The sequence below is a fragment of the Eleutherodactylus coqui genome, chromosome 13 (genome assembly GCF_035609145.1).
Source record: "Eleutherodactylus coqui strain aEleCoq1 chromosome 13, aEleCoq1.hap1, whole genome shotgun sequence".
NCBI lineage: Eukaryota > Metazoa > Chordata > Amphibia > Anura > Eleutherodactylidae > Eleutherodactylus > Eleutherodactylus coqui.
The window spans coordinates 107,101,110-107,122,947 of NC_089849.1; positions in this window are offsets into that span (position 1 = coordinate 107,101,110).

Here is a 21,838-nt window from a genome sequence, read left to right on the forward strand (position 1 = left end):
CCGGAACAAGGACCACAGGTTGTTAGCGGCCATTTTTCCATCAGTCTCCACTGGAGCTAGAAGTGAGCAGACAGATACTCCTATAGACGCTGCTGGAGCCAGATCATTTGTCTCTGTGATGGACAACGTTTGAAATTCGCCCTTAAGCGGGAGACGGCAGCCTACAACAGTCAAATTGATCGCTGCTTATCACTTCTTTTGTGGTAGGTACAGTTATTCCAGATAGGGGAATGGGTAGGTTAAGTTATTCCAGGGAGGGGAATGCTTATGGGCAAGGCATTATGCTTGATCGGAGGCGGATGAAGTGGCAAAAAAGGCTCGGCCTACACCATGACCATGCCAATCGTCAACCCAAAGTGAATATGAGCCACACAGGTTGGTTGAAATAGCGCAACATGAATGATGGAACCTGGATCCAAGCGTCCCAGGATGCATTTCAGCGAAAACGTTCAACAATGTTCAGCGTGACCAATGTTTCTATCTTGGAAAATGAAATTGCATGATGTATGGAGTGTTTTTGACATATCTTGTCTCAGGATTTGCTTGCAGTCCTACCATATCCCACAAAATGCAGAAGTGCAGTCAATGCAGCTTTTTACCTAAAATGGTAAAAATTGGTCAAAGCCTCATGCGGTTTATTACCTGCCCCTGGAATAACATCAATGGCAATTATAAGAATAATGCTGATAATAGTACAAATTTTGTATGTATGTTTTCAGCCCTACAAAACCATAACTATAGAAGTTTAAATTTATACGTAAAGCTAGATATTTGTAGAAATATCTATATTGATATATAACTATCTATTTATATAGCTAGATATATATCTATGCAGTAACATACATTAGATAGATAGATAGATAGATAGATAGATAGATAGATAGACTGTATATAAGCCTGCAAGTCTTGCACTTGAAGCAGCTTTATGATGTCATTAAGGCTCGATGGTGACACGCGCACCCAGAACAAGGACCACAGGTTGTTAGCGGCCATTTTTCCATCAGTCTCCACTGGAGCTAGAAGTGAGCAGACAGATACTCCTATAGACGCTGCTGGAGCCAGATCATTTGTCTCTGTGATGGACAACGTTTGAAATTCGCCCTTAAGCGGGAGACGGCAGCCTACAACAGTCAAATTGATCGCTGCTTATCACTTCTTTTGTGGTAGGTACAGTTATTCCAGATAGGGGAATGGGTAGGTTAAGTTATTCCAGGGAGGGGAATGCTTATGGGCAAGGCATTATGCTTGATCGGAGGCGGATGAAGTGGCAAAAAAGGCTCGGCCTACACCATGACCATGCCAATCGTCAACCCAAAGTGAATATGAGCCACACAGGTTGGTTGAAATAGCGCAACATGAATGATGGAACCTGGATCCAAGCGTCCCAGGATGCATTTCAGCGAAAACGTTCAACAATGTTCAGCGTGACCAATGTTTCTATCTTGGAAAATGAAATTGCATGATGTATGGAGTGTTTTTGACATATCTTGTCTCAGGATATGCTTGCAGTCCTACCATATCCCACAAAATGCAGAAGTGCAGTCAATGCAGCTTTTTACCTAAAATGGTAAAAATTGTTCAAAGCCTCATGCGGTTTATTACCTGCCCCTGGAATAACATCAATGGCAATTATAAGAATAATTCTGATAATAGTACAAATTTTGTATGTATGTTTTCAGCCCTACAAAACCATAACTATAGAAGTTTAAATTTATACGTAAAGCTAGATATTTGTAGAAATATCTATATTGATATATAACTATCTATTTATATAGCTAGATATATATCTATGCAGTAACATACATTAGATAGATAGATAGATAGACTGTATATAAACCTGCAAGTCTTGCACTTGAAGCAGCTTTATGATGTCATTAAGGCTCGATGGTGACACGCGCACCCGGAACAAGGACCACAGGTTGTTAGCGGCCATTTTTCCATCAGTCTCCACTGGAGCTAGAAGTGAGCAGACAGATACTCCTATAGACGCTGCTGGAGCCAGATCATTTGTCTCTGTGATGGACAACGTTTGAAATTCGCCCTTAAGCGGGAGACGGCAGCCTACAACAGTCAAATTGATCGCTGCTTATCACTTCTTTTGTGGTAGGTACAGTTATTCCAGATAGGGGAATGGGTAGGTTAAGTTATTCCAGGGAGGGGAATGCTTATGGGCAAGGCATTATGCTTGATCGGAGGCGGATGAAGTGGCAAAAAAGGCTCGGCCTACACCATGACCATGCCAATCGTCAACCCAAAGTGAATATGAGGCACACAGGTTGGTTGAAATAGCGCAACATGAATGATGGAACCTGGATCCAAGCGTCCCAGGATGCATTTCAGCGAAAACGTTCAACAATGTTCAGCGTGACCAATGTTTCTATCTTGGAAAATGAAATTGCATGATGTATGGAGTGTTTTTGACATATCTTGTCTCAGGATTTGCTTGCAGTCCTACCATATCCCACAAAATGCAGAAGTGCAGTCAATGCAGCTTTTTACCTAAAATGGTAAAAATTGGTCAAAGCCTCATGCGGTTTATTACCTGCCCCTGGAATAACATCAATGGCAATTATAAGAATAATTCTGATAATAGTACAAATTTTGTATGTATGTTTTCAGCCCTACAAAACCATAACTATAGAAGTTTAAATTTATACGTAAAGCTAGATATTTGTAGAAATTTCTATATTGATATATAACTATCTATTTATATAGCTAGATATATATCTATGCAGTAACATACATTAGATAGATAGATAGATAGACTGTATATAAGCCTGCAAGTCTTGCACTTGAAGCAGCTTTATGATGTCATTAAGGCTCGATGGTGACACGCGCACCCGGAACAAGGACCACAGGTTGTTAGCGGCCATTTTTCCATCAGTCTCCACTGGAGCTAGAAGTGAGCAGACAGATACTCCTATAGACGCTGCTGGAGCCAGATCATTTGTCTCTGTGATGGACAACGTTTGAAATTCGCCCTTAAGCGGGAGACGGCAGCCTACAACAGTCAAATTGATCGCTGCTTATCACTTCTTTTGTGGTAGGTACAGTTATTCCAGATAGGGGAATGGGTAGGTTAAGTTATTCCAGGGAGGGGAATGCTTATGGGCAAGGCATTATGCTTGATCGGAGGCGGATGAAGTGGCAAAAAAGGCTCGGCCTACACCATGACCATGCCAATCGTCAACCCAAAGTGAATATGAGCCACACAGGTTGGTTGAAATAGCGCAACATGAATGATGGAACCTGGATCCAAGCGTCCCAGGATGCATTTCAGCGAAAACGTTCAACAATGTTCAGCGTGACCAATGTTTCTATCTTGGAAAATGAAATTGCATGATGTATGGAGTGTTTTTGACATATCTTGTCTCAGGATTTGCTTGCAGTCCTACCATATCCCACAAAATGCAGAAGTGCAGTCAATGCAGCTTTTTACCTAAAATGGTAAAAATTGGTCAAAGCCTCATGCGGTTTATTACCTGCCCCTGGAATAACATCAATGGCAATTATAAGAATAATGCTGATAATAGTACAAATTTTGTATGTATGTTTTCAGCCCTACAAAACCATAACTATAGAAGTTTAAATTTATACGTAAAGCTAGATATTTGTAGAAATATCTATATTGATATATAACTATCTATTTATATAGCTAGATATATATCTATGCAGTAACATACATTAGATAGATAGATAGATAGATAGATAGATAGATAGATAGATAGATAGACTGTATATAAGCCTGCAAGTCTTGCACTTGAAGCAGCTTTATGATGTCATTAAGGCTCGATGGTGACACGCGCACCCAGAACAAGGACCACAGGTTGTTAGCGGCCATTTTTCCATCAGTCTCCACTGGAGCTAGAAGTGAGCAGACAGATACTCCTATAGACGCTGCTGGAGCCAGATCATTTGTCTCTGTGATGGACAACGTTTGAAATTCGCCCTTAAGCGGGAGACGGCAGCCTACAACAGTCAAATTGATCGCTGCTTATCACTTCTTTTGTGGTAGGTACAGTTATTCCAGATAGGGGAATGGGTAGGTTAAGTTATTCCAGGGAGGGGAATGCTTATGGGCAAGGCATTATGCTTGATCGGAGGCGGATGAAGTGGCAAAAAAGGCTCGGCCTACACCATGACCATGCCAATCGTCAACCCAAAGTGAATATGAGCCACACAGGTTGGTTGAAATAGCGCAACATGAATGATGGAACCTGGATCCAAGCGTCCCAGGATGCATTGCAGCGAAAACGTTCAACAATGTTCAGCGTGACCAATGTTTCTATCTTGGAAAATGAAATTGCATGATGTATGGAGTGTTTTTGACATATCTTGTCTCAGGATTTGCTTGCAGTCCTACCATATCCCACAAAATGCAGAAGTGCAGTCAATGCAGCTTTTTACCTAAAATGGTAAAAATTGGTCAAAGCCTCATGCGGTTTATTACCTGCCCCTGGAATAACATCAATGGCAATTATAAGAATAATGCTGATAATAATACAAATTTTGTATGTATGTTTTCAGCCCTACAAAACCATAACTATAGAAGTTTAAATTTATACGTAAAGCTAGATATTTGTAGAAATATCTATATTGATATATAACTATCTATTTATATAGCTAGATATATATCTATGCAGTAACATACATTAGATAGATAGATAGATAGATAGATAGATAGATAGACTGTATATAAGCCTGCAAGTCTTGCACTTGAAGCAGCTTTATGATGTCATTAAGGCTCGATGGTGACACGCGCACCCAGAACAAGGACCACAGGTTGTTAGCGGCCATTTTTCCATCAGTCTCCACTGGAGCTAGAAGTGAGCAGACAGATACTCCTATAGACGCTGCTGGAGCCAGATCATTTGTCTCTGTGATGGACAACGTTTGAAATTCGCCCTTAAGCGGGAGACGGCAGCCTACAACAGTCAAATTGATCGCTGCTTATCACTTCTTTTGTGGTAGGTACAGTTATTCCAGATAGGGGAATGGGTAGGTTAAGTTATTCCAGGGAGGGGAATGCTTATGGGCAAGGCATTATGCTTGATCGGAGGCGGATGAAGTGGCAAAAAAGGCTCGGCCTACACCATGACCATGCCAATCGTCAACCCAAAGTGAATATGAGCCACACAGGTTGGTTGAAATAGCGCAACATGAATGATGGAACCTGGATCCAAGCGTCCCAGGATGCATTGCAGCGAAAACGTTCAACAATGTTCAGCGTGACCAATGTTTCTATCTTGGAAAATGAAATTGCATGATGTATGGAGTGTTTTTGACATATCTTGTCTCAGGATTTGCTTGCAGTCCTACCATATCCCACAAAATGCAGAAGTGCAGTCAATGCAGCTTTTTACCTAAAATGGTAAAAATTGGTCAAAGCCTCATGCGGTTTATTACCTGCCCCTGGAATAACATCAATGGCAATTATAAGAATAATGCTGATAATAATACAAATTTTGTATGTATGTTTTCAGCCCTACAAAACCATAACTATAGAAGTTTAAATTTATACGTAAAGCTAGATATTTGTAGAAATATCTATATTGATATATAACTATCTATTTATATAGCTAGATATATATCTATGCAGTAACATACATTAGATAGATAGATAGATAGATAGATAGATAGATAGATAGACTGTATATAAGCCTGCAAGTCTTGCACTTGAAGCAGCTTTATGATGTCATTAAGGCTCGATGGTGACACGCGCACCCGGAACAAGGACCACAGGTTGTTAGCGGCCATTTTTCCATCAGTCTCCACTGGAGCTAGAAGTGAGCAGACAGATACTCCTATAGACGCTGCTGGAGCCAGATCATTTGTCTCTGTGATGGACAACGTTTGAAATTCGCCCTTAAGCGGGAGACGGCAGCCTACAACAGTCAAATTGATCGCTGCTTATCACTTCTTTTGTGGTAGGTACAGTTATTCCAGATAGGGGAATGGGTAGGTTAAGTTATTCCAGGGAGGGGAATGCTTATGGGCAAGGCATTATGCTTGATCGGAGGCGGATGAAGTGGCAAAAAAGGCTCGGCCTACACCATGACCATGCCAATCGTCAACCCAAAGTGAATATGAGCCACACAGGTTGGTTGAAATAGCGCAACATGAATGATGGAACCTGGATCCAAGCGTCCCAGGATGCATTTCAGCGAAAACGTTCAACAATGTTCAGCGTGACCAATGTTTCTATCTTGGAAAATGAAATTGCATGATGTATGGAGTGTTTTTGACATATCTTGTCTCAGGATTTGCTTGCAGTCCTACCATATCCCACAAAATGCAGAAGTGCAGTCAATGCAGCTTTTTACCTAAAATGGTAAAAATTGTTCAAAGCCTCTTGCGGTTTATTACCTGCCCCTGGAATAACATCAATGGCAATTATAAGAATAATTCTGATAATAGTACAAATTTTGTATGTATGTTTTCAGCCCTACAAAACCATAACTATAGAAGTTTAAATTTATACGTAAAGCTAGATATTTGTAGAAATATCTATATTGATATATAACTATCTATTTATATAGCTAGATATATATCTATGCAGTAACATACATTAGATAGATAGATAGATAGACTGTATATAAACCTGCAAGTCTTGCACTTGAAGCAGCTTTATGATGTCATTAAGGCTCGATGGTGACACGCGCACCCGGAACAAGGACCACAGGTTGTTAGCGGCCATTTTTCCATCAGTCTCCACTGGAGCTAGAAGTGAGCAGACAGATACTCCTATAGACGCTGCTGTAGCCAGATCATTTGTCTCTGTGATGGACAACGTTTGAAATTCGCCCTTAAGCGGGAGACGGCAGCCTACAACAGTCAAATTGATCGCTGCTTATCACTTCTTTTGTGGTAGGTACAGTTATTCCAGATAGGGGAATGGGTAGGTTAAGTTATTCCAGGGAGGGGAATGCTTATGGGCAAGGCATTATGCTTGATCGGAGGCGGATGAAGTGGCAAAAAAGGCTCGGCCTACACCATGACCATGCCAATCGTCAACCCAAAGTGAATATGAGCCACACAGGTTGGTTGAAATAGCGCAACATGAATGATGGAACCTGGATCCAAGCGTCCCAGGATGCATTTCAGCGAAAACGTTCAACAATGTTCAGCGTGACCAATGTTTCTATCTTGGAAAATGAAATTGCATGATGTATGGAGTGTTTTTGACATATCTTGTCTCAGGATTTGCTTGCAGTCCTACCATATCCCACAAAATGCAGAAGTGCAGTCAATGCAGCTTTTTACCTAAAATGGTAAAAATTGGTCAAAGCCTCATGCGGTTTATTACCTGCCCCTGGAATAACATCAATGGCAATTATAAGAATAATGCTGATAATAATACAAATTTTGTATGTATGTTTTCAGCCCTACAAAACCATAACTATAGAAGTTTAAATTTATACGTAAAGCTAGATATTTGTAGAAATATCTATATTGATATATAACTATCTATTTATATAGCTAGATATATATCTATGCAGTAACATACATTAGATAGATAGATAGATAGATAGATAGATAGATAGACTGTATATAAGCCTGCAAGTCTTGCACTTGAAGCAGCTTTATGATGTCATTAAGGCTCGATGGTGACACGCGCACCCAGAACAAGGACCACAGGTTGTTAGCGGCCATTTTTCCATCAGTCTCCACTGGAGCTAGAAGTGAGCAGACAGATACTCCTATAGACGCTGCTGGAGCCAGATCATTTGTCTCTGTGATGGACAACGTTTGAAATTCGCCCTTAAGCGGGAGACGGCAGCCTACAACAGTCAAATTGATCGCTGCTTATCACTTCTTTTGTGGTAGGTACAGTTATTCCAGATAGGGGAATGGGTAGGTTAAGTTATTCCAGGGAGGGGAATGCTTATGGGCAAGGCATTATGCTTGATCGGAGGCGGATGAAGTGGCAAAAAAGGCTCGGCCTACACCATGACCATGCCAATCGTCAACCCAAAGTGAATATGAGCCACACAGGTTGGTTGAAATAGCGCAACATGAATGATGGAACCTGGATCCAAGCGTCCCAGGATGCATTGCAGCGAAAACGTTCAACAATGTTCAGCGTGACCAATGTTTCTATCTTGGAAAATGAAATTGCATGCTGTATGGAGTGTTTTTGACATATCTTGTCTCAGGATTTGCTTGCAGTCCTACCATATCCCACAAAATGCAGAAGTGCAGTCAATGCAGCTTTTTACCTAAAATGGTAAAAATTGGTCAAAGCCTCATGCGGTTTATTACCTGCCCCTGGAATAACATCAATGGCAATTATAAGAATAATGCTGATAATAATACAAATTTTGTATGTATGTTTTCAGCCCTACAAAACCATAACTATAGAAGTTTAAATTTATACGTAAAGCTAGATATTTGTAGAAATATCTATATTGATATATAACTATCTATTTATATAGCTAGATATATATCTATGCAGTAACATACATTAGATAGATAGATAGATAGATAGATAGATAGATAGACTGTATATAAGCCTGCAAGTCTTGCACTTGAAGCAGCTTTATGATGTCATTAAGGCTCGATGGTGACACGCGCACCCGGAACAAGGACCACAGGTTGTTAGCGGCCATTTTTCCATCAGTCTCCACTGGAGCTAGAAGTGAGCAGACAGATACTCCTATAGACGCTGCTGGAGCCAGATCATTTGTCTCTGTGATGGACAACGTTTGAAATTCGCCCTTAAGCGGGAGACGGCAGCCTACAACAGTCAAATTGATCGCTGCTTATCACTTCTTTTGTGGTAGGTACAGTTATTCCAGATAGGGGAATGGGTAGGTTAAGTTATTCCAGGGAGGGGAATGCTTATGGGCAAGGCATTATGCTTGATCGGAGGCGGATGAAGTGGCAAAAAAGGCTCGGCCTACACCATGACCATGCCAATCGTCAACCCAAAGTGAATATGAGCCACACAGGTTGGTTGAAATAGCGCAACATGAATGATGGAACCTGGATCCAAGCGTCCCAGGATGCATTTCAGCGAAAACGTTCAACAATGTTCAGCGTGACCAATGTTTCTATCTTGGAAAATGAAATTGCATGATGTATGGAGTGTTTTTGACATATCTTGTCTCAGGATTTGCTTGCAGTCCTACCATATCCCACAAAATGCAGAAGTGCAGTCAATGCAGCTTTTTACCTAAAATGGTAAAAATTGTTCAAAGCCTCTTGCGGTTTATTACCTGCCCCTGGAATAACATCAATGGCAATTATAAGAATAATTCTGATAATAGTACAAATTTTGTATGTATGTTTTCAGCCCTACAAAACCATAACTATAGAAGTTTAAATTTATACGTAAAGCTAGATATTTGTAGAAATATCTATATTGATATATAACTATCTATTTATATAGCTAGATATATATCTATGCAGTAACATACATTAGATAGATAGATAGATAGACTGTATATAAACCTGCAAGTCTTGCACTTGAAGCAGCTTTATGATGTCATTAAGGCTCGATGGTGACACGCGCACCCGGAACAAGGACCACAGGTTGTTAGCGGCCATTTTTCCATCAGTCTCCACTGGAGCTAGAAGTGAGCAGACAGATACTCCTATAGACGCTGCTGTAGCCAGATCATTTGTCTCTGTGATGGACAACGTTTGAAATTCGCCCTTAAGCGGGAGACGGCAGCCTACAACAGTCAAATTGATCGCTGCTTATCACTTCTTTTGTGGTAGGTACAGTTATTCCAGATAGGGGAATGGGTAGGTTAAGTTATTCCAGGGAGGGGAATGCTTATGGGCAAGGCATTATGCTTGATCGGAGGCGGATGAAGTGGCAAAAAAGGCTCGGCCTACACCATGACCATGCCAATCGTCAACCCAAAGTGAATATGAGCCACACAGGTTGGTTGAAATAGCGCAACATGAATGATGGAACCTGGATCCAAGCGTCCCAGGATGCATTTCAGCGAAAACGTTCAACAATGTTCAGCGTGACCAATGTTTCTATCTTGGAAAATGAAATTGCATGATGTATGGAGTGTTTTTGACATATCTTGTCTCAGGATTTGCTTGCAGTCCTACCATATCCCACAAAATGCAGAAGTGCAGTCAATGCAGCTTTTTACCTAAAATGGTAAAAATTGGTCAAAGCCTCATGCGGTTTATTACCTGCCCCTGGAATAACATCAATGGCAATTATAAGAATAATTCTGATAATAGTACAAATTTTGTATGTATGTTTTCAGCCCTACAAAACCATAACTATAGAAGTTTAAATTTATACGTAAAGCTAGATATTTGTAGAAATTTCTATATTGATATATAACTATCTATTTATATAGCTAGATATATATCTATGCAGTAACATACATTAGATAGATAGATAGATAGACTGTATATAAGCCTGCAAGTCTTGCACTTGAAGCAGCTTTATGATGTCATTAAGGCTCGATGGTGACACGCGCACCCGGAACAAGGACCACAGGTTGTTAGCGGCCATTTTTCCATCAGTCTCCACTGGAGCTAGAAGTGAGCAGACAGATACTCCTATAGACGCTGCTGGAGCCAGATCATTTGTCTCTGTGATGGACAACGTTTGAAATTCGCCCTTAAGCGGGAGACGGCAGCCTACAACAGTCAAATTGATCGCTGCTTATCACTTCTTTTGTGGTAGGTACAGTTATTCCAGATAGGGGAATGGGTAGGTTAAGTTATTCCAGGGAGGGGAATGCTTATGGGCAAGGCATTATGCTTGATCGGAGGCGGATGAAGTGGCAAAAAAGGCTCGGCCTACACCATGACCATGCCAATCGTCAACCCAAAGTGAATATGAGCCACACAGGTTGGTTGAAATAGCGCAACATGAATGATGGAACCTGGATCCAAGCGTCCCAGGATGCATTTCAGCGAAAACGTTCAACAATGTTCAGCGTGACCAATGTTTCTATCTTGGAAAATGAAATTGCATGATGTATGGAGTGTTTTTGACATATCTTGTCTCAGGATTTGCTTGCAGTCCTACCATATCCCACAAAATGCAGAAGTGCAGTCAATGCAGCTTTTTACCTAAAATGGTAAAAATTGGTCAAAGCCTCATGCGGTTTATTACCTGCCCCTGGAATAACATCAATGGCAATTATAAGAATAATGCTGATAATAGTACAAATTTTGTATGTATGTTTTCAGCCCTACAAAACCATAACTATAGAAGTTTAAATTTATACGTAAAGCTAGATATTTGTAGAAATATCTATATTGATATATAACTATCTATTTATATAGCTAGATATATATCTATGCAGTAACATACATTAGATAGATAGATAGATAGATAGATAGATAGATAGATAGATAGATAGATAGATAGACTGTATATAAGCCTGCAAGTCTTGCACTTGAAGCAGCTTTATGATGTCATTAAGGCTCGATGGTGACACGCGCACCCAGAACAAGGACCACAGGTTGTTAGCGGCCATTTTTCCATCAGTCTCCACTGGAGCTAGAAGTGAGCAGACAGATACTCCTATAGACGCTGCTGGAGCCAGATCATTTGTCTCTGTGATGGACAACGTTTGAAATTCGCCCTTAAGCGGGAGACGGCAGCCTACAACAGTCAAATTGATCGCTGCTTATCACTTCTTTTGTGGTAGGTACAGTTATTCCAGATAGGGGAATGGGTAGGTTAAGTTATTCCAGGGAGGGGAATGCTTATGGGCAAGGCATTATGCTTGATCGGAGGCGGATGAAGTGGCAAAAAAGGCTCGGCCTACACCATGACCATGCCAATCGTCAACCCAAAGTGAATATGAGCCACACAGGTTGGTTGAAATAGCGCAACATGAATGATGGAACCTGGATCCAAGCGTCCCAGGATGCATTGCAGCGAAAACGTTCAACAATGTTCAGCGTGACCAATGTTTCTATCTTGGAAAATGAAATTGCATGATGTATGGAGTGTTTTTGACATATCTTGTCTCAGGATTTGCTTGCAGTCCTACCATATCCCACAAAATGCAGAAGTGCAGTCAATGCAGCTTTTTACCTAAAATGGTAAAAATTGGTCAAAGCCTCATGCGGTTTATTACCTGCCCCTGGAATAACATCAATGGCAATTATAAGAATAATGCTGATAATAATACAAATTTTGTATGTATGTTTTCAGCCCTACAAAACCATAACTATAGAAGTTTAAATTTATACGTAAAGCTAGATATTTGTAGAAATATCTATATTGATATATAACTATCTATTTATATAGCTAGATATATATCTATGCAGTAACATACATTAGATAGATAGATAGATAGATAGATAGATAGATAGATAGATAGACTGTATATAAGCCTGCAAGTCTTGCACTTGAAGCAGCTTTATGATGTCATTAAGGCTCGATGGTGACACGCGCACCCGGAACAAGGACCACAGGTTGTTAGCGGCCATTTTTCCATCAGTCTCCACTGGAGCTAGAAGTGAGCAGACAGATACTCCTATAGACGCTGCTGGAGCCAGATCATTTGTCTCTGTGATGGACAACGTTTGAAATTCGCCCTTAAGCGGGAGACGGCAGCCTACAACAGTCAAATTGATCGCTGCTTATCACTTCTTTTGTGGTAGGTACAGTTATTCCAGATAGGGGAATGGGTAGGTTAAGTTATTCCAGGGAGGGGAATGCTTATGGGCAAGGCATTATGCTTGATCGGAGGCGGATGATGTGGCAAAAAAGGCTCGGCCTACACCATGACCATGCCAATCGTCAACCCAAAGTGAATATGAGCCACACAGGTTGGTTGAAATAGCGCAACATGAATGATGGAACCTGGATCCAAGCGTCCCAGGATGCATTTCAGCGAAAACGTTCAACAATGTTCAGCGTGACCAATGTTTCTATCTTGGAAAATGAAATTGCATGATGTATGGAGTGTTTTTGACATATCTTGTCTCAGGATTTGCTTGCAGTCCTACCATATCCCACAAAATGCAGAAGTGCAGTCAATGCAGCTTTTTACCTAAAATGGTAAAAATTGTTCAAAGCCTCATGCGGTTTATTACCTGCCCCTGGAATAACATCAATGGCAATTATAAGAATAATTCTGATAATAGTACAAATTTTGTATGTATGTTTTCAGCCCTACAAAACCATAACTATAGAAGTTTAAATTTATACGTAAAGCTAGATATTTGTAGAAATATCTATATTGATATATAACTATCTATTTATATAGCTAGATATATATCTATGCAGTAACATACATTAGATAGATAGATAGATAGACTGTATATAAACCTGCAAGTCTTGCACTTGAAGCAGCTTTATGATGTCATTAAGGCTCGATGGTGACACGCGCACCCGGAACAAGGACCACAGGTTGTTAGCGGCCATTTTTCCATCAGTCTCCACTGGAGCTAGAAGTGAGCAGACAGATACTCCTATAGACGCTGCTGTAGCCAGATCATTTGTCTCTGTGATGGACAACGTTTGAAATTCGCCCTTAAGCGGGAGACGGCAGCCTACAACAGTCAAATTGATCGCTGCTTATCACTTCTTTTGTGGTAGGTACAGTTATTCCAGATAGGGGAATGGGTAGGTTAAGTTATTCCAGGGAGGGGAATGCTTATGGGCAAGGCATTATGCTTGATCGGAGGCGGATGAAGTGGCAAAAAAGGCTCGGCCTACACCATGACCATGCCAATCGTCAACCCAAAGTGAATATGAGCCACACAGGTTGGTTGAAATAGCGCAACATGAATGATGGAACCTGGATCCAAGCGTCCCAGGATGCATTTCAGCGAAAACGTTCAACAATGTTCAGCGTGACCAATGTTTCTATCTTGGAAAATGAAATTGCATGATGTATGGAGTGTTTTTGACATATCTTGTCTCAGGATTTGCTTGCAGTCCTACCATATCCCACAAAATGCAGAAGTGCAGTCAATGCAGCTTTTTACCTAAAATGGTAAAAATTGGTCAAAGCCTCATGCGGTTTATTACCTGCCCCTGGAATAACATCAATGGCAATTATAAGAATAATTCTGATAATAGTACAAATTTTGTATGTATGTTTTCAGCCCTACAAAACCATAACTATAGAAGTTTAAATTTATACGTAAAGCTAGATATTTGTAGAAATTTCTATATTGATATATAACTATCTATTTATATAGCTAGATATATATCTATGCAGTAACATACATTAGATAGATAGATAGATAGACTGTATATAAGCCTGCAAGTCTTGCACTTGAAGCAGCTTTATGATGTCATTAAGGCTCGATGGTGACACGCGCACCCGGAACAAGGACCACAGGTTGTTAGCGGCCATTTTTCCATCAGTCTCCACTGGAGCTAGAAGTGAGCAGACAGATACTCCTATAGACGCTGCTGGAGCCAGATCATTTGTCTCTGTGATGGACAACGTTTGAAATTCGCCCTTAAGCGGGAGACGGCAGCCTACAACAGTCAAATTGATCGCTGCTTATCACTTCTTTTGTGGTAGGTACAGTTATTCCAGATAGGGGAATGGGTAGGTTAAGTTATTCCAGGGAGGGGAATGCTTATGGGCAAGGCATTATGCTTGATCGGAGGCGGATGAAGTGGCAAAAAAGGCTCGGCCTACACCATGACCATGCCAATCGTCAACCCAAAGTGAATATGAGCCACACAGGTTGGTTGAAATAGCGCAACATGAATGATGGAACCTGGATCCAAGCGTCCCAGGATGCATTTCAGCGAAAACGTTCAACAATGTTCAGCGTGACCAATGTTTCTATCTTGGAAAATGAAATTGCATGATGTATGGAGTGTTTTTGACATATCTTGTCTCAGGATTTGCTTGCAGTCCTACCATATCCCACAAAATGCAGAAGTGCAGTCAATGCAGCTTTTTACCTAAAATGGTAAAAATTGGTCAAAGCCTCATGCGGTTTATTACCTGCCCCTGGAATAACATCAATGGCAATTATAAGAATAATGCTGATAATAGTACAAATTTTGTATGTATGTTTTCAGCCCTACAAAACCATAACTATAGAAGTTTAAATTTATACGTAAAGCTAGATATTTGTAGAAATATCTATATTGATATATAACTATCTATTTATATAGCTAGATATATATCTATGCAGTAACATACATTAGATAGATAGATAGATAGATAGATAGATAGATAGACTGTATATAAGCCTGCAAGTCTTGCACTTGAAGCAGCTTTATGATGTCATTAAGGCTCGATGGTGACACGCGCACCCGAAACAAGGACCACAGGTTGTTAGCGGCCATTTTTCCATCAGTCTCCACTGGAGCTAGAAGTGAGCAGACAGATACACCTATAGACGCTGCTGGAGCCAGATCATTTGTCTCTGTGATGGACAACGTTTGAAATTCGCCCTTAAGCGGGAGACGGCAGCCTACAACAGTCAAATTGATCGCTGCTTATCACTTCTTTTGTGGTAGGTACAGTTATTCCAGATAGGGGAATGGGTAGGTTAAGTTATTCCAGGGAGGGGAATGCTTATGGGCAAGGCATTATGCTTGATCGGAGGCGGATGAAGTGGCAAAAAAGGCTCGGCCTACACCATGACCATGCCAATCGTCAACCCAAAGTGAATATGAGCCACACAGGTTGGTTGAAATAGCGCAACATGAATGATGGAACCTGGATCCAAGCGTCCCAGGATGCATTGCAGCGAAAACGTTCAACAATGTTCAGCGTGACCAATGTTTCTATCTTGGAAAATGAAATTGCATGCTGTATGGAGTGTTTTTGACATATCTTGTCTCAGGATTTGCTTGCAGTCCTACCATATCCCACAAAATGCAGAAGTGCAGTCAATGCAGCTTTTTACCTAAAATGGTAAAAATTGGTCAAAGCCTCATGCGGTTTATTACCTGCCCCTGGAATAACATCAATGGCAATTATAAGAATAATTCTGATAATAGTACAAATTTTGTATGTATGTTTTCAGCCCTACAAAACCATAACTATAGAAGTTTAAATTTATACGTAAAGCTAGATATTTGTAGAAATATCTATATTGATATATAACTATCTATTTATATAGCTAGATATATATCTATGCAGTAACATACATTAGATAGATAGATAGATAGACTGTATATAAACCTGCAAGTCTTGCACTTGAAGCAGCTTTATGATGTCATTAAGGCTCGATGGTGACACGCGCACCCGGAACAAGGACCACAGGTTGTTAGCGGCCATTTTTCCATCAGTCTCCACTGGAGCTAGAAGTGAGCAGACAGATACTCCTATAGACGCTGCTGGAGCCAGATCATTTGTCTCTGTGATGGACAACGTTTGAAATTCGCCCTTAAGCGGGAGACGGCAGCCTACAACAGTCAAATTGATCGCTGCTTATCACTTCTTTTGTGGTAGGTACAGTTATTCCAGATAGGGGAATGGGTAGGTTAAGTTATTCCAGGGAGGGGAATGCTTATGGGCAAGGCATTATGCTTGATCGGAGGCGGATGAAGTGGCAAAAAAGGCTCGGCCTACACCATGACCATGCCAATCGTCAACCCAAAGTGAATATGAGCCACACAGGTTGGTTGAAATAGCGCAACATGAATGATGGAACCTGGATCCAAGCGTCCCAGGATGCATTTCAGCGAAAACGTTCAACAATGTTCAGCGTGACCAATGTTTCTATCTTGGAAAATGAAATTGCATGATGTATGGAGTGTTTTTGACATATCTTGTCTCAGGATTTGCTTGCAGTCCTACCATATCCCACAAAATGCAGAAGTGCAGTCAATGCAGCTTTTTACCTAAAATGGTAAAAATTGGTCAAAGCCTCATGCGGTTTATTACCTGCCCCTGGAATAACATCAATGGCAATTATAAGAATAATGCTGATAATAATACAAATTTTGTATGTATGTTTTCAGCCCTACAAAACCATAACTATAGAAGTTTAAATTTATACGTAAAGCTAGATATTTGTAGAAATATCTATATTGATATATAACTATCTATTTATATAGCTAGATATATATCTATGCAGTAACATACATTAGATAGATAGATAGATAGATAGATAGATAGATAGACTGTATATAAGCCTGCAAGTCTTGCACTTGAAGCAGCTTTATGATGTCATTAAGGCTCGATGGTGACACGCGCACCCGGAACAAGGACCACAGGTTGTTAGCGGCCATTTTTCCATCAGTCTCCACTGGAGCTAGAAGTGAGTAGACAGATACTCCTATAGACGCTGCTGGAGCCAGATCTTTTGTCTCTGTGATGGACAACGTTTGAAATTCGCCCTTAAGCGGGAGACGGCAGCCTACAACAGTCAAATTGATCGCTGCTTATCACTTCTTTTGTGGTAGGTACAGTTATTCCAGATAGGGGAATGGGTAGGTTAAGTTATTCCAGGGAGGGGAATGCTTATGGGCAAGGCATTATGCTTGATCGGAGGCGGATGAAGTGGCAAAAAAGGCTCGGCCTACACCATGACCATGCCAATCGTCAACCCAAAGTGAATATGAGCCACACAGGTTGGTTGAAATAGCGCAACATGAATGATGGAACCTGGATCCAAGCGTCCCAGGATGCATTTCAGCGAAAACGTTCAACAATGTTCAGCGTGACCAATGTTTCTATCTTGGAAAATGAAATTGCATGATGTATGGAGTGTTTTTGACATATCTTGTCTCAGGATTTGCTTGCAGTCCTACCATATCCCACAAAATGCAGAAGTGCAGTCAATGCAGCTTTTTACCTAAAATGGTAAAAATTGGTCAAAGCCTCATGCGGTTTATTACCTGCCCCTGGAATAACATCAATGGCAATTATAAGAATAATTCTGATAATAGTACAAATTTTGTATGTATGTTTTCAGCCCTACAAAACCATAACTATAGAAGTTTAAATTTATACGTAAAGCTAGATATTTGTAGAAATATCTATATTGATATATAACTATCTATTTATATAGCTAGATATATATCTATGCAGTAACATACATTAGATAGATAGATAGATAGATAGATAGACTGTATATAAGCCTGCAAGTCTTGCACTTGAAGCAGCTTTATGATGTCATTAAGGCTCGATGGTGACACGCGCACCCGGAACAAGGACCACAGGTTGTTAGCGGCCATTTTTCCATCAGTCTCCACTGGAGCTAGAAGTGAGCAGACAGATACTCCTATAGACGCTGCTGGAGCCAGATCATTTGTCTCTGTGATGGACAACGTTTGAAATTCGCCCTTAAGCGGGAGACGGCAGCCTACAACAGTCAAATTGATCGCTGCTTATCACTTCTTTTGTGGTAGGTACAGTTATTCCAGATAGGGGAATGGGTAGGTTAAGTTATTCCAGGGAGGGGAATGCTTATGGGCAAGGCATTATGCTTGATCGGAGGCGGATGAAGTGGCAAAAAAGGCTCGGCCTACACCATGACCATGCCAATCGTCAACCCAAAGTGAATATGAGCCACACAGGTTGGTTGAAATAGCGCAACATGAATGATGGAACCTGGATCCAAGCGTCCCAGGATGCATTTCAGCGAAAACGTTCAACAATGTTCAGCGTGACCAATGTTTCTATCTTGGAAAATGAAATTGCATGATGTATGGAGTGTTTTTGACATATCTTGTCTCAGGATTTGCTTGCAGTCCTACCATATCCCACAAAATGCAGAAGTGCAGTCAATGCAGCTTTTTACCTAAAATGGTAAAAATTGGTCAAAGCCTCATGCGGTTTATTACCTGCCCCTGGAATAACATCAATGGCAATTATAAGAATAATGCTGATAATAGTACAAATTTTGTATGTATGTTTTCAGCCCTACAAAACCATAACTATAGAAGTTTAAATTTATACGTAAAGCTAGATATTTGTAGAAATATCTATATTGATATATAACTATCTATTTATATAGCTAGATATATATCTATGCAGTAACATACATTAGATAGATAGATAGATAGATAGATAGATAGATAGATAGATAGATAGATAGATAGACTGTATATAAGCCTGCAAGTCTTGCACTTGAAGCAGCTTTATGATGTCATTAAGGCTCGATGGTGACACGCGCACCCGAAACAAGGACCACAGGTTGTTAGCGGCCATTTTTCCATCAGTCTCCACTGGAGCTAGAAGTGAGCAGACAGATACACCTATAGACGCTGCTGGAGCCAGATCATTTGTCTCTGTGATGGACAACGTTTGAAATTCGCCCTTAAGCGGGAGACGGCAGCCTACAACAGTCAAATTGATCGCTGCTTATCACTTCTTTTGTGGTAGGTACAGTTATTCCAGATAGGGGAATGGGTAGGTTAAGTTATTCCAGGGAGGGGAATGCTTATGGGCAAGGCATTATGCTTGATCGGAGGCGGATGAAGTGGCAAAAAAGGCTCGGCCTACACCATGACCATGCCAATCGTCAACCCAAAGTGAATATGAGCCACACAGGTTGGTTGAAATAGCGCAACATGAATGATGGAACCTGGATCCAAGCGTCCCAGGATGCATTGCAGCGAAAACGTTCAACAATGTTCAGCGTGACCAATGTTTCTATCTTGGAAAATGAAATTGCATGATGTATGGAGTGTTTTTGACATATCTTGTCTCAGGATTTGCTTGCAGTCCTACCATATCCCACAAAATGCAGAAGTGCAGTCAATGCAGCTTTTTACCTAAAATGGTAAAAATTGGTCAAAGCCTCATGCGGTTTATTACCTGCCCCTGGAATAACATCAATGGCAATTATAAGAATAATTCTGATAATAGTACAAATTTTGTATGTATGTTTTCAGCCCTACAAAACCATAACTATAGAAGTTTAAATTTATACGTAAAGCTAGATATTTGTAGAAATATCTATATTGATATATAACTATCTATTTATATAGCTAGATATATATCTATGCAGTAACATACATTAGATAGATAGATAGATAGACTGTATATAAACCTGCAAGTCTTGCACTTGAAGCAGCTTTATGATGTCATTAAGGCTCGATGGTGACACGCGCACCCGGAACAAGGACCACAGGTTGTTAGCGGCCATTTTTCCATCAGTCTCCACTGGAGCTAGAAGTGAGCAGACAGATACTCCTATAGACGCTGCTGTAGCCAGATCATTTGTCTCTGTGATGGACAACGTTTGAAATTCGCCCTTAAGCGGGAGACGGCAGCCTACAACAGTCAAATTGATCGCTGCTTATCACTTCTTTTGTGGTAGGTACAGTTATTCCAGATAGGGGAATGGGTAGGTTAAGTTATTCCAGGGAGGGGAATGCTTATGGGCAAGGCATTATGCTTGATCGGAGGCGGATGAAGTGGCAAAAAAGGCTCGGCCTACACCATGACCATGCCAATCGTCAACCCAAAGTGAATATGAGCCACACAGGTTGGTTGAAATAGCGCAACATGAATGATGGAACCTGGATCCAAGCGTCCCAGGATGCATTTCAGCGAAAACGTTCAACAATGTTCAGCGTGACCAATGTTTCTATCTTGGAAAATGAAATTGCATGATGTATGGAGTGTTTTTGACATATCTTGTCTCAGGATTTGCTTGCAGTCCTACCATATCCCACAAAATGCAGAAGTGCAGTCAATGCAGCTTTTTACCTAAAATGGTAAAAATTGGTCAAAGCCTCATGCGGTTTATTACCTGCCCCTGGAATAACATCAATGGCAATTATAAGAATAATTCTGATAATAGTACAAATTTTGTATGTATGTTTTCAGCCCTACAAAACCATAACTATAGAAGTTTAAATTTATACGTAAAGCTAGATATTTGTAGAAATTTCTATATTGATATATAACTATCTATTTATATAGCTAGATATATATCTATGCAGTAACATACATTAGATAGATAGATAGATAGACTGTATATAAGCCTGCAAGTCTTGCACTTGAAGCAGCTTTATGATGTCATTAAGGCTCGATGGTGACACGCGCACCCGGAACAAGGACCACAGGTTGTTAGCGGCCATTTTTCCATCAGTCTCCACTGGAGCTAGAAGTGAGCAGACAGATACTCCTATAGACGCTGCTGGAGCCAGATCATTTGTCTCTGTGATGGACAACGTTTGAAATTCGCCCTTAAGCGGGAGACGGCAGCCTACAACAGTCAAATTGATCGCTGCTTATCACTTCTTTTGTGGTAGGTACAGTTATTCCAGATAGGGGAATGGGTAGGTTAAGTTATTCCAGGGAGGGGAATGCTTATGGGCAAGGCATTATGCTTGATCGGAGGCGGATGAAGTGGCAAAAAAGGCTCGGCCTACACCATGACCATGCCAATCGTCAACCCAAAGTGAATATGAGCCACACAGGTTGGTTGAAATAGCGCAACATGAATGATGGAACCTGGATCCAAGCGTCCCAGGATGCATTTCAGCGAAAACGTTCAACAATGTTCAGCGTGACCAATGTTTCTATCTTGGAAAATGAAATTGCATGATGTATGGAGTGTTTTTGACATATCTTGTCTCAGGATTTGCTTGCAGTCCTACCATATCCCACAAAATGCAGAAGTGCAGTCAATGCAGCTTTTTACCTAAAATGGTAAAAATTGGTCAAAGCCTCATGCGGTTTATTACCTGCCCCTGGAATAACATCAATGGCAATTATAAGAATAATGCTGATAATAGTACAAATTTTGTATGTATGTTTTCAGCCCTACAAAACCATAACTATAGAAGTTTAAATTTATACGTAAAGCTAGATATTTGTAGAAATATCTATATTGATATATAACTATCTATTTATATAGCTAGATATATATCTATGCAGTAACATACATTAGATAGATAGATAGATAGATAGATAGATAGATAGATAGATAGATAGATAGACTGTATATA